Source organism: Phyllobates terribilis, unplaced genomic scaffold (assembly GCF_046119375.1).
Source record: "Phyllobates terribilis strain yellow unplaced genomic scaffold, ASM4611937v1 Scaffold_2__4_contigs__length_985480577, whole genome shotgun sequence".
Classification (NCBI taxonomy): Eukaryota; Metazoa; Chordata; class Amphibia; order Anura; family Dendrobatidae; genus Phyllobates; species Phyllobates terribilis.
Genome location: NW_027362762.1, coordinates 957,143,570 through 957,157,512, shown reverse-complemented (window position 1 = coordinate 957,157,512; position 13,943 = coordinate 957,143,570).

Below are 13,943 nucleotides of genomic sequence, written 5' to 3'. Positions count from 1 at the left end.
CTAATCGGACAGTCTAAGTCCAGGAGCCAAAAGCCGCCCTTCAAGTGGGATAAACCGGAAGAGGAGTCCTTCCGCCAGTTGAAGATGGCCCTCACGGGGGATGAGATCCTGGCCTACCCTGATTATGGTCAGCCTTTTATTCTCCACACGGACGCCAGTAATGTGGGACTGGGAGCAGTACTGTCCCAAAACCAACAGGGCAGAGAAAGGGTGATCGCGTACGCCAGCCGGAAGCTGAGGCCCACTGAGAGGAACCCAGAGAATTACAGCTCCTTCAAGCTAGAATTCTTGGCGGTGGTGTGGGCCGTGACAGAAAGCTTCAAGCATTACCTGGCCTCCGCAAAGTTCACCGTGTACACGGACAACAACCCGTTGACACACCTGGACAATGCAAGACTGGGTGCCCTAGAACAGCGGTGGATGGCCCGTCTCTCCAACTATGACTTCGTGATCAAGTACCGGGCCGGCAAAACCAATGCCAACGCTGACGCCCTATCAAGAATGCCTCACTTACCTGAAGGTGACGAAGACCCAGAAGAGCTGGAGGAGGTAGAACTCCCCACGTTTCACCGATATGGAGCCGCTCAATACTCCCACCGCGTGAAGGAGGAGGATCTAACAACCGTGATGATCAATCCCCTACCTCACCACAGCTGGGCCGAGACCCAAGATAGTGACCCTGCCATCCGCCTGGTGAAAGATCTGCTGACCCAGGAAGACGCCCGCATGGATCCGGACGCCCCAGAGGAAGCCAAGCAGCTATGGAAAGAGAAGAGCAAGCTGTTCCTCTACGAAGGCAAGTTGTGCAGAAGGATTGTCAACCACCGGACGCACGAGCTGACCTGGCAAGTCGTGGTCCCAAGGCGGGATGCAGCTATGGTCCTGGGGGCTTACCATGACAGAGCGGGGCACTTCGGTTGGAAGAAACTGGAGTTCCTGCTAAGAGGAAGGTTCTTTTGGGTCGGCATGAGAGGAGCTGTAGAAAAATGGTGCAGAGACTGTGGCCCTTGTCACCTAAGGAGGAAGGACCGTGCCAGCCAGAAGACACCCTTGAGGCCCATCATCACCACGCAGCCTCTTGAGCTGGTAGCTCTGGACCATGTCAAATTGGCTCCCAGCCGGTCAGGATACATCTATGCCCTGACAATTGTGGACCACTATTCCCGTTTTCTAGTGGTGGTCCCGGTAAAAGACTTGACATCCCAAACACCGGCCAGAGCCTTCCAACAATACTTCTGCCGTCCACACGGGTATCCGGAACAGGTCCTGACAGACCAGGGTCCAGTGTTCGAGGCTGAAATCTTCCAAGAGTTCTGCAACCTCTATGGCTGTAAGAAGATTCGGACAACACCTTACCACCCACAAACCAACGGGATGTGTGAGAAAATGAGCAATATAGTCATTGACCTCCTGAAGACGTTGCCCCTGGAGGAACGCAGCCTGTGGCCAGAAAAACTGCCGGACCTGATAGACTTATACAATCATATCCCGGTGAATGCTACCAACTGCACCCCTGCTTACCTGATGCGAGCCAGACCAGGTAAGCTGCCCGTAGACCTGGAGATGGGAGTCTTGACGCCTGAGGACACCTCCCCGGATGCGGACTGGGATACGGAAAGGCAACTGCAGTACAAGAAGGTACAGGAGAGTGTGGAGAGGAGCCTGGCCCAGGTGAGAGAACGGCAAGAAAGACTCTGCAACCAACACGTCCCTGCTGGTCCCCTAGAACCTGATGAGCAGGTCCTGAAGCGAAAAAGAAGGCTTCACAAGTTGGACGACCAGTGGGAAAGGGAACCCTACACCGTACTACAGTCTGATCACGACAACCCGAAGGTGTGCGTGATCACCAAGGACGGAGGAGAAGCCACTAGTGCCGTCTCCAGAGACCACCTCAAAAGATGCCCCGAGCAACTCCGTAGTGCAGAAGAGGATCAAAGTGACCTTGAACCCGCAGAGGACAAGGAAGAAATGATCAGCACCGTTCTCGGAGAGTTCCCTCAGTCCTGGACTCGGATAAACGATGCCATAGTGGTACCCGTCCTGCATTTCCTGCAACCGGCTCCGCAACAACCTGCACCAGAGCCGGAAGGTGAAGAGGAGCCAGCAGTTCCAAAGGCAGAAGAGCCTGTACCAGCAGCCCAGGAGAGTCAACCCTCTGCTGACAGTGAGCCTGCCATGCCTGCGGTAAGCCAAAGGACCCGCAGACTGCTGCCTGCCCTACCTGTAAGTCCAGCTGGTAGCTGTACCCCTAACGCTAGTGGGGAAAGCCAGGTCGGTCCACCACCAGACAGTGGGTTAAGGAGGTCAACCAGGAGCACAAAGGGACAGATACCCGCTCGCTGGAAAATATAGAGCGCGCTAAAATTGTAAATAACCCTGTTGCCAAATGTTGAATTGTTTACCAAGTTACATGCATGTTTGGTAATTCTGTGTTTCAGTTTCTTGCAGCTACCGTAAGGACTCACAGGTTATGGACTTTTTATAACCGGGACCTTGTATAGACTGCGTTCGGAGCCTAGCCAAGGAGTGAACTAAGACTGTAAAGGACTTGGGGTAGGACAGACCCCCACCTGGTTAAGGCTCCCCGTTGTATTGGTGATATGGACACCCGGTCACAGACCACACTGTGACCTTAAGAACTCAAGCTGTGCGTCGTCTGTCTGTTAATGTTTTATGGTTATGCATATTGTCTTTGTTTATTGTTTAGTCCCGGAGTACTAAATTTTACTAGGGGGGAATGTGTCACCCTGGCCTGGATGCCACAAAATGTAATAAAGCTGTGTCTGAGAGCAAGGGGGAGGTTCACTAGTCAGGGGAACATTAGCATGCAGTACCTCCTGTCTCAGGCCAGTAGGGGGAGCAGGCTGCCCCTATAAAAGCTGGTGCTGGGGGCAGGGTTAGAGAGAACTGGATGACCTGTCTCAGTACTGAGACTTGTCCCGGAGCAGAGCAGGGACAGAAAGTTGTATTGCACCTAAGAGGAAGTGTGGCAGGAGGAGAGCCACAAGCCAGAGACAAGAGGCGAAGTGAGCCTGTCTTGGCAGATAAAGGACTTAATTTACCAGACTTTGGTGTCTGAGGCTTGGGAGGATTCTACATCCTAAAGCAGATAACCAGTCCGCAGGGGACTGTATATTCCTTGGCCTAAGAAGCCTGGAGGCTCTGCCACAACAGAAGGGACCAGTAAAGCCGTACCAGGCCGGGAGCAGAAAGGAACCCACGTCGCAGGCCATACAGGCGAGAGTACACGGAAAGCTCGGAAACGTGGGCTGTTACCCTATAAGAAGGAGATAGCCAGAAGGAGCACAGAAAGCACGGTAGGCCTACACCCTCACCCTGACCAGGGCCAATTTCCCCATTACTCTCAGACATCCAGGTCCCCTCCTAGCCGGGACTGTTTATGGGTCAGTTTACCTGTTTTAGTAAAGGCCCTGGACTGCAACCTGTTGTCTGTGTGCTCCTTCGCGCCTCCAGCACTACCGGTACTGGGACTCTCAACACATAATGGACTACCACTGGCCTGACCACCCTGAGCCACGGAACAGGGTTGCCACTACTACTCCCATCGTTCCCCTACTGCCCGGATCCGAGTGCCCCACGGCCCAGGGGGCGAGTCAACTGCATGTAGTGAGAGGAGGTAATAGGGGGCCGGGTGGGGATGTGAGACTGCATGTAGTGAGAGGAGGTAATCGGGGGCAGGGTGGGGATGTGAGACTGCATGTAGTGAGAGGAGGTAATAGGGGGCAGAGTGGGGATGTGTGACTGCATGTAGTGAGAGGAGGTAATAGGGGGCAGGGTGGGGATGTGTGACTGCATGTAGTGAGAGGAGGTAACGGGGCAGGGTGGGGATGTGTGACTGCATGTAGTGAGAGGTAATAGGGGGCAGGGTGGGGATGTGAGACTGCATGTACTGAGAGGAGGTAATAGGGGGCAGGGTGGGGATGTGAGACTGCATGTAGTGAGAGGAGGTAATAGGGGGCAGGGTGGGGATGTGTGACTGCATGTAGTGAGAGGAGGTAATAGGGGGCAGGGTGGGGATGTGTGACTGCATGTAGTGAGAGGAGGTAATAGGGGGCAGGGTGGGGATGTGTGACTGCATGCTGTGGGAGGGGAAAAGGAGCTGAGGATATTTCTTACTATATTACGGGGTTGCAATGTACTTACAGTTTTTGTGTCTGTGAATTGTTTGCTATGAGAGGAGAGGGAGCAGAGGTGGTGTACATTTTCTACAATAAAGGTCAGAGTGAGAATTGAGCAAGTCTCTTTCTGTGGCTTGAAGCGGCATGCTGTGGAGGGGGGGGAGGGGGCAGAGGTGGGAAGAGATTCTCTGTTAACTGCATGCTGCTAAAGGGGAGCAGGAAAGGTAAAAAACACATCAACCTGTCTGTGAATTGGCTGCAGTGAGAGGGGAGATGGAGCAGAGATGGGGAGGGATGGAGAAGAGGTTGGGAAACAATTCTCTCTGTGTGTGTGAACTGCATGCTGTGGGACAGTAGATGGAGCAGAGATGAAGAAACTATTGTCTCTTTGTCTGTGAACTGCCTGCTGTGAGAGGGGAGAAGGAGCAGAGGTGGAGAGACAATTCTCTCTGTAACTGTGAACTGCATGCTGTGAGAGGGGAGAAGGAGCAGAGGTGGAGAGACAATTCTCTCTGTGACTGTGAACTGCATGCTGTGAGAGGGGAGAAGGAGCAGAGGTGGAGAGACAATTCTCTCTGTGACTGTGAATTGCATGCTGTGAGAGGGGAGAAGGAGCAGAGGTGGAGAGACAATTCTCTCTGTGACTGTGAACTGCATGCTGTGAGAGGGGAGAAGGAGCAGAGGTGGAGAGACAATTCTCTCTGTGACTGTGAACTGCATGCTGAGAGAGGGGAGAAGGAGCAGAGGTGGAGAGACAATTCTCTCTGACTGTGAACTGCATGCTGAGAGAGGGGAGAAGGAGCAGAGGTGGAGAGACAATTCTCTGTGTGACTGTGAACTGCATGCTGTGAGAGGGGAGAAGGAGCAGAGGTGGAGAGACAATTCTCTCTGTGACTGAACTGCATGCTGTGAGAAGAGAATGGGAGCAGATCTAGGAAGATTATTCATTTTATAAGGGGAAGAGTGAGGATGCATTTCTCTCTGTGAACAGCGTGCTGTGAGAGGGGAGAGGGAGCTGTGGTGGCGTCTCTGTGGAGAATCTTCATGCACAGGGGGCCCATATTATATGTCCACCTCTGCACTCATCTGTACTGATCTATTTTGCTCCTAAATTATCTCCTGTTTCTACCCCAATACTGTACAATGACGGCTCTTATAATTCCATCCATTCTGGTTGATATCCCGCTTTTATACTCTTAGTACTCAATTTATACACAATTCTTCCAAAGCTAACCTTCCAAAAAGCTATTGGAGATCAACATCAAATCCAAGACGTGGGGTGACAGATGTGAGCGCCGCTGCTCTGTTATTTAGTTTTCCGACATTTGATTTGAGCGTTTGATATACAGCTCATGTGTATAAAACAATTTGTCACAAAAGAGAGCTCAACACTTACAGATCGTTAATCCTTTCCAAAAAAAAAACGAAAAGAGGCAGTAATTGATGGCGCCTCGCGAAACGCCTTAACCGAAGAACAGACACCGGTTACAAGAAATCCATCGGAAAATTGGAATAAAGTCGCATAATCAGTAATAAGGCAGCACCCACGAATTTTCATCTCAAATTTAACACGACATTAACCCCTAAGCCAGAGGATACTCTAAACAAAATGTATTTGCACAGACGGCTATACACTTCTGCTTCATTTTCTTGCATTCTATTTTTAAATCTCCGGCCTTAGAGAGCCATAACTTTTTATGGTACCATTTAATTTACCTTAAAATGTATTAAAAAAAAAAAAACTTTGCAAGATGGAAAAAAAAAAAGAGAAAAAAAAAAACTTTTACAACTTTGCCATTTTTATGCATTCTCCTTTTTTTAACTCTACTGGGGTATTTCATCCCACAATCATTTGACTATTGCTAAAATTTGCAAGGACATCCGTGTTATCGCTTTAGGCCATTGGGATCAGTGAGGTGCCGACTCTTCCTAACTGCTTAGATACCGTGGTGGCTATTGACCATGAGATCTAAGGGGTTACAGTTCTGACATTGGAATCAGGAGTGTATATAAATCAAGAGGCACCTCAGCAAAAGTCCAAATTAAGCCCCCCCCCCCCAAAAAAAATATATATACAGCGGAGTAGATGGGGCCAAGCCACAAAGTCATAGAAGAACATACATACGTGGTCAATATTGTTGGCACCCCTCGTTTAACGAAAGAAAAACCCACAATGGTCACAGAAATAACTTGAATCTGACAAAAGTAATAATAAATTAAAGATTTATGAAAATGAACAAATGAAAGTCAGACATTGCTTTTCTGATTCCACAGAATTTTTAAAACAAACTCCTGAAATCGGCCTGGAGAGAAATGATGGTTCTTCTTCTTCTTAACTTAATATTTTGTTGAACAATCTTTTGCGGCAATCACTGCAATCAAACGATTCCTGTAACTGTCAATGAGACGTCTGCGCCTCTCGACAGGTATTTTGGAGACTCCTCATGAGCAAACTGCTCCAGTTGTCTCGTGTTTGAAGCTTGCTTTTCCAGACAACATGTTTCAGCTCTTTCCAAAGATGCTCAATAGGATTTAGGTCAGGGCTCATAGAAGCCACTTCAGAATAGTCCAATGTTTTCCTCTTTGCCATTCTTGGGTGTTTTTAGCTGTGTGTTTTGGGTCATTAATTATCCTGTTACAAGACCCATGACCTGCGACTGAGACCAAGCTTTCTGACACTGGGCATTACATTTCTCTCTAGAATCTCTTGATAGTCTTGAGATTTCATTGTACTCTGCACAGATTCAAGACACCCTGTGCCAGATGCAGCAAAGCAGCCCCAGAACATAACAGAGCCTCCACCATGTTTCACAGTAGGGACAGTGTTCTTTTCTTGATATGCTTCATTTTTCCGTCTGTGAACATAGAGCTGATGTGCCTTGCCAAAAACTTCCATTTTTGTCTCATCTGTCCATAGGACATTCTCCCAGAAGCTTTGTGGCTTGTCACCATGTAGTTTGTCAAATTCCAGTCTGGCTTTTTTATGATTTTTTTTCAACAATGGTGTTCTCCTTGGTCGTCTCCCATGAAGTCCACTTTGGATCAAACAACGACGGATGGTGCGATCTGACACTGATGTTCCTTGAGCTTGAAGTTCACCTTTAATCTCTTTAGAAGTTATCCTGGGCTCTTTTATTACCATTCGTATTATCCGTCTCTTTGATTTGTCATCAATTTTCCTCCTGTGGCCACGTCCAGGGAGGTTGGCTACAGTCCCATGGATCTTAAATTTCTGAATAATATGTGCAACTGTAGTCACAGGAACATCAAGCAGCTTGGAGATGGTCTTATAACCTTTACCGTTAACATGCCTGTCTATAACTTTCTTTCTAATCTCCTGAGTGTAACATACCTGGCGGCGTCCTTGCATGGTGGTCCATCTCCCACTGTGCAAGAGCGCGCACTTGATCTCCTGTCCAGAATGTCTCTCTGGCTTCCCTCCATGCTGTCTGTTTGTGTCTGTTTCTGCTGCTTAAGGGCGGCGCCCGATCACTTCCTGCCTTTTGTACCTGCTGTGGGTCACACCCCTTGTGCGTCCTCAGCCTATTGCTGTCTGTCACTTGGTATATAGCTCAGCAGCTCCCTTCTATCCCTGCCTGAGCATAGTGTTTCCTTCAGTGTGTGCTTGCACTCTGAAGGTGCCAGGTCCTGTCTCTTGTCTCCTGCTTTTTGTATCAGTTCCCGTGTCTGAACTGAGTCCTGTATGTCTCCTGCTTTGCGGTATCAGCTCCCGTGTCTGAACTGAGTCCTTTCTGTGTTCTCTTGTCTGTCCTGTCTGAACACGCTCCTAGCCTGTTCCTCCTGCCTTCTAGGGGCCGATTACCTAGACCCGTTCCTGTATCTTGTCTGACCTGTCTGAACTCGCTCCTAGCCTGTTCCTCTCGCCTTCTAGTGGCCGATTTCCTAGACCCGCTCCTGTGTCTGGTCTGTCCTGTCTGAACACGCTCCTTGCCTGTTCGTTCCGCCTTCTAGTGGCCGATTTCCTAGACCCGCTCCTGGGTCTGGTCTGTCCTGTCTGAACACGCTCCTTGCCTGTTCGTTCCGCCTCTCTGGGGGCCGTATTCCCAGACCCGCTCCTGTATCCCTCTGCAGTGTCGGTCTCCTCCGTACACTCAGTTCCAGTCTGAACTCTCTCCTGTCCTTTACCTGTTTTGCCTCTATGTCCGTTCCCTTCCTTTTTCTGCAGAGTCTGAACTCGTACCTAACTCCTGCTTGTTGTCTCTGCAAGTACTGTGTGAGTATCTGGCTCTGTCTTTCCCTTCCTGTCTGTTCCGTGTGAACAGAGCCCTGTCCTCCCTGCTCAGCCTTGTCTGCACTCTAGCTGTGCTTGCCTGTAACCCTCTGCCTGTATTGTTCCTGAGTCCCGGTGTGTACTGGGTCCTATCCCGCCTGTGTTCCTACCTGCTAGTGCCTCCCTGTCTGCACTCTAGCTGTGCTTGTCTTTACCCCCCTGCCTGCATACCCGCCTGCCGGCATACCAGTCGTGCCTGCCTATACCCACCAGTCTGTGTGCCAGCCTACCAGCCTGTTCCTGTATTCCCCTGTGTGGGTCAACAGCCGTGTCCGGGGTCTGTCCTGGAGTAGCACCTGGTCCCTCTGCTCGGTTCCTCCTTGGTGCACTGGCGTCGTATGCCGTCGTGCGACCCTGGTCGGATCGGGTGAATACCTAGTCACGCCCCTCCAGGCATTCACTCTCCGGCACGGTCCAGTGGAATCACTACCAATCACACGCACACGCCGCTTAGCCCGGGCGTGTGCATAACAGCATGCTCAGGCCATGGTTCCCGTTGAGCCCCACGGCCTTCGCTCTTTGAGAAGTTTTTCCAGCGAATACATGCATTAAAATAAAATAAATAAATTTTTTTCCCCCTTTAGCTGAGTTCCAGGCGAGTTACGCACCCGTCCAGATGGATCTATCAGCCCTCGTTCCTGCGGATCCGCCACGTTACTATGGGGATCCAAGACAGTGTCGTGCATTTGTGGAGCAATGCATGCTACACTTTAAGGCCTACCCTCTCTATTTTCCTTCCGATTGGGCTAAAGTGGCCTTTATGATTGACTACCTAGCGGGTGATGCCTTGAAATGGGTCACCCCCCTATGGGAAGCATGGGATCCTGTCATCCTTGACCTGCAGGCCTTCCTGGTGGCCTTTCGTATGGTCTTCGAGGACTCTAACTCTGAAGCCCCTGCTGAAGCTTCACTTCCCAATATCCCGGAGCAGCCCCGACGGGTAATGTGTGTGGGTAGCGCAATAGTCCTCCAGCCCAATGAGACTACTGCCCACCCAGAATCCTCACAGGGTGACTACGCTTTCCGGAATACTTCTCTCAACCTCAAGAGGCAGTCCAGACGTGCTAGACTTAGAGGCAAGCCGTCACGCCAGGGTCTGTCCTCCCTGAGACCTCCTGACCCCAACCTTGAAGTCCCTACTGAAGCTTCATCTCCCTGTATCCCGGAGAAACCCCAATGGGTAATGAGCGTGGGTAGTGCACCAGTTCTCCTGGCCGAAGAGACTTCTGCCCATCCAGACTCCACACAGGAGAACTTCCTGCACCCGGCATCAGATGCTTCTTTCTCTTTAACCGGTGTGCATGTCCAAGGATGCTCCAAAGCTGTGGTTACCTCAGAGTCTGTGCACCTCTACTACCTGGCGGAGGATCCCCTGTTGCCTCATGAACCCTCCGGGATACCACTCGATGACAAATGGAGAGAGACTTCTCTACACCCGGTACTCAATACTTTGTCCGCTTCGTCCTGTGAGCCTGACAATGGGTACCCCAAAGTGGTAGTTACCTCCGAGTCTCTACACCCCTCCGACCAGGCGGAGGATCTCCAGTTGTCTCCTGAACCCTTCGGGGTGCTACCTGGTAGCGAAAGGACAGAGACTCTCCTATACTCTGTACCTGATACCTCGCTCGCTTCGTCCAGTGAGTCCAACTTAGTGTACTCCGAAGCAGAGGTTACTCCTGAGTCTCTACACCCCTCCGACCAGGCGGAGGACCTCCAGTTGTGTTCAGAATCCTTCGGGGTGCCACCTGGTGGTGAATGGACAGAGACTTTCCTATATCCTGGATCTGATACCTCGCTTGCTTCGTCCAGTGAGTCCGACCTAGTGTACTCTGAAGCAGAGGTTACCCGTGAGTCTCTACACCCCTCTGACCAGGCGAAGGACCGCCAGCTGTCTCCAGAACCCTTCGGGGTGCTACCTGGTAGCGAAAGGACAGAGACTCTCCTATACTCTGTACCTGATACCTCGCTCGCTTCGTCCAGTGAGTCCAACTTAGTGTACTCCGAAGCAGAGGTTACTCCTGAGTCTCTACACCCCTCCGACCAGGCGGAGGACCTCCAGTTGTGTTCAGAATCCTTCGGGGTGCCACCTGGTGGTGAATGGACAGAGACTTTCCTATATCCTGGATCTGATACCTCGCTTGCTTCGTCCAGTGAGTCCGACCTAGTGTACTCTGAAGCAGAGGTTACCCGTGAGTCTCTACACCCCTCTGACCAGGCGGAGGACCGCCAGCTGTCTCCAGAACCCTTCGGGGTGCCACCTGGTGGTGAATGGACAGAGACTTTCCTATACTCGGTACCCGATACCTCGCCTGCTTCCTCCAGTGAGTCCGACCTAGTGTACTCTGAAGCAGTTGTTTTCTCTGAGCCTCTGCACTCTTCTGACCCGGCGGAGGACCTCCAGTTGTTTCCTGAATCCTCCGGGATACCACCAGATAACAAAGAGACAGTGACTTTTCCTCATTATGTACCTGATAACCCGTCTATTTCTTCCTGTGAGCTTGACAAGATGTACCTCGAAGCAGAGATTACCCTTAAGTCTCTGTCCCCCTCCAACCCAGTGAACGACTGGTCCTCGAATTCCCTGCGGAAGATTCTGGCAGGCCTGAAGAAGAGGGGGCGTAAGGGGGGAGGTACTGTAACATACCTGGCGGCGTCCTTGCATGGTGGTCCATCTCCCACTGTGCAAGAGCGCGCACTTGATCTCCTGTCCAGAATGTCTCTCTGGCTTCCCTCCATGCTGTCTGTTTGTGTCTGTTTCTGCTGCTTAAGGGCGGCGCCCGATCACTTCCTGCCTTTTGTACCTGCTGTGGGTCACACCCCTTGTGCGTCCTCAGCCTATTGCTGTCTGTCACTTGGTATATAGCTCAGCAGCTCCCTTCTATCCCTGCCTGAGCATAGTGTTTCCTTCAGTGTGTGCTTGCACTCTGAAGGTGCCAGGTCCTGTCTCTTGTCTCCTGCTTTTTGTATCAGTTCCCGTGTCTGAACTGAGTCCTGTATGTCTCCTGCTTTGCGGTATCAGCTCCCGTGTCTGAACTGAGTCCTTTCTGTGTTCTCTTGTCTGTCCTGTCTGAACACGCTCCTAGCCTGTTCCTCCTGCCTTCTAGGGGCCGATTACCTAGACCCGTTCCTGTATCTTGTCTGACCTGTCTGAACTCGCTCCTAGCCTGTTCCTCTCGCCTTCTAGTGGCCGATTTCCTAGACCCGCTCCTGTGTCTGGTCTGTCCTGTCTGAACACGCTCCTTGCCTGTTCGTTCCGCCTTCTAGTGGCCGATTTCCTAGACCCGCTCCTGTGTCTGGTCTGTCCTGTCTGAACACGCTCCTTGCCTGTTCGTTCCGCCTCTCTGGGGGCCGTATTCCCAGACCCGCTCCTGTATCCCTCTGCAGTGTCGGTCTCCTCCGTACACTCAGTTCCAGTCTGAACTCTCTCCTGTCCTTTACCTGTTTTGCCTCTATGTCCGTTCCCTTCCTTTTTCTGCAGAGTCTGAACTCGTACCTAACTCCTGCTTGTTGTCTCTGCAAGTACTGTGTGAGTATCTGGCTCTGTCTTTCCCTTCCTGTCTGTTCCGTGTGAACAGAGCCCTGTCCTCCCTGCTCAGCCTTGTCTGCACTCTAGCTGTGCTTGCCTGTAACCCTCTGCCTGTATTGTTCCTGAGTCCCGGTGTGTACTGGGTCCTATCCCGCCTGTGTTCCTACCTGCTAGTGCCTCCCTGTCTGCACTCTAGCTGTGCTTGTCTTTACCCCCCCTGCCTGCATACCCGCCTGCCGGCATACCAGTCGTGCCTGCCTATACCCACCAGTCTGTGTGCCAGCCTACCAGCCTGTTCCTGTATTCCCCTGTGTGCGTCAACAGCCGTGTCCGGGGTCTGTCCTGGAGTAGCACCTGGTCCCTCTGCTCGGTTCCTCCTTGGTGCACTGGCGTCGTATGCCGTCGTGCGACCCTGGTCGGATCGGGTGAATACCTAGTCACGCCCCTCCAGGCATTCACTCTCCGGCACGGTCCAGTGGAATCACTACCAATCACACGCACACGCCGCTTAGCCCGGGCGTGTGCATAACACTGAGACAACTCTTTCCTTTGCTTCCTTTGGTCCATGTTGAGTGTGGTACACACCATGTCACCAAACAGCACAGTGAGTATCTGTAGCCCTATATACAGGCCCACTGACTGATTACAAGATTGTAGACACCTGTGATGATAATTAGTGGACACAACTTGATTTAACGAGTCCCCTTTGTCACATTATTTTCAGGGGTACCATCATTTCTGTCCAGGCCTATTTCATGAATTTCATTTTATTAAAAATTCTGTGGAAGCAGAAAAGCAATGTCTGACTTTCATTTGTTCATTTCCATAGATTTTTAATTTATTATTACTTTTGTCAGATTCAAGTTATTTCTGTGACCATTGTGGGTTTTTCTTTCATTAAACGAGGGGAACCAACAATTTTGACCACGTGTGTATTTTCCAACTTTTAAATACAAGGAGAATGACATCTTTTGCAGCAAATGCAAACAAATTGTGCCCCTATAAAAGTTTTTAGCATTTTAACCAAGGGCATAACGATCACGGTACGACTGCAACCAGGCCCGTGCGGAAGGGGAGCCCACCGACCCCAGAGCCTACTTCACCTGGATGTGTGTCAGAGGACGCACATTCAGCTTCAGTGTGCTGCAGCATGGGGACTCTCCGGCTCTCTGCGCTGTAATACACGTCATCGGCCAATCAGAGGCCGGCAGCTGACGTCGGTGTGCCAGGCATTGGCGTGTTATGGAAGTGAAATTATGCTTCGCCATAGCAGGTTTACCGATGTCAGCTCCCGTCCTTTTATGCAGTTATGGGTCAGACCCTGCTTTACAAAGGGGTAATACACAACGATTTTTTGTTAGCTTTTGCGGCAGCAGCCTGGCATTGAGTGCCATAATACAGATTTATACAACTCAAACTGAACTGAATTTATTCAGTGTTTAATAGATCTCATTGGTGCCGTACTATAAAGACTTTACTGTATTTTTTTTTTTAATCTAATAGCCAATGTAAAGTGATTTTTCCACTAAATATACTTTATAAAAATATATCTGACAATGATACAGAGTTAAAATAAAAGTTTGAGAACTGTAAAGTTATTCTGACATTCTCTGCCCTTCTGCCCAATGTCAAATCTACCATGAACTGAAGACCTCAGACAGGTGGGGATTGACCTGACACCTGACAACCCATCTGTAAGGTTACAGGCGCTGCTACAGAGTATCCATATCAGCCCATCTTTTTCTAAATTCTTGTATGGAGTCTGGAGTGAAAAATACGATGTTATGTTCATAGTTCCTTCCCTCCCTGTGAGTTTTTTTGTTCAGTGTTTGAGACTGCAAGCTCTAAGACCAAGTTCACACAATGCGTTTGCCATGCATTTTTTGTTTCTGAAAACGCTGTAACAAAAGTGATAATTTGGCCACATTTTTGAAAAATAAAGGCAAAAAACAGGTTGGAAATCATGTGAACATGGCTTAAGTGGGTT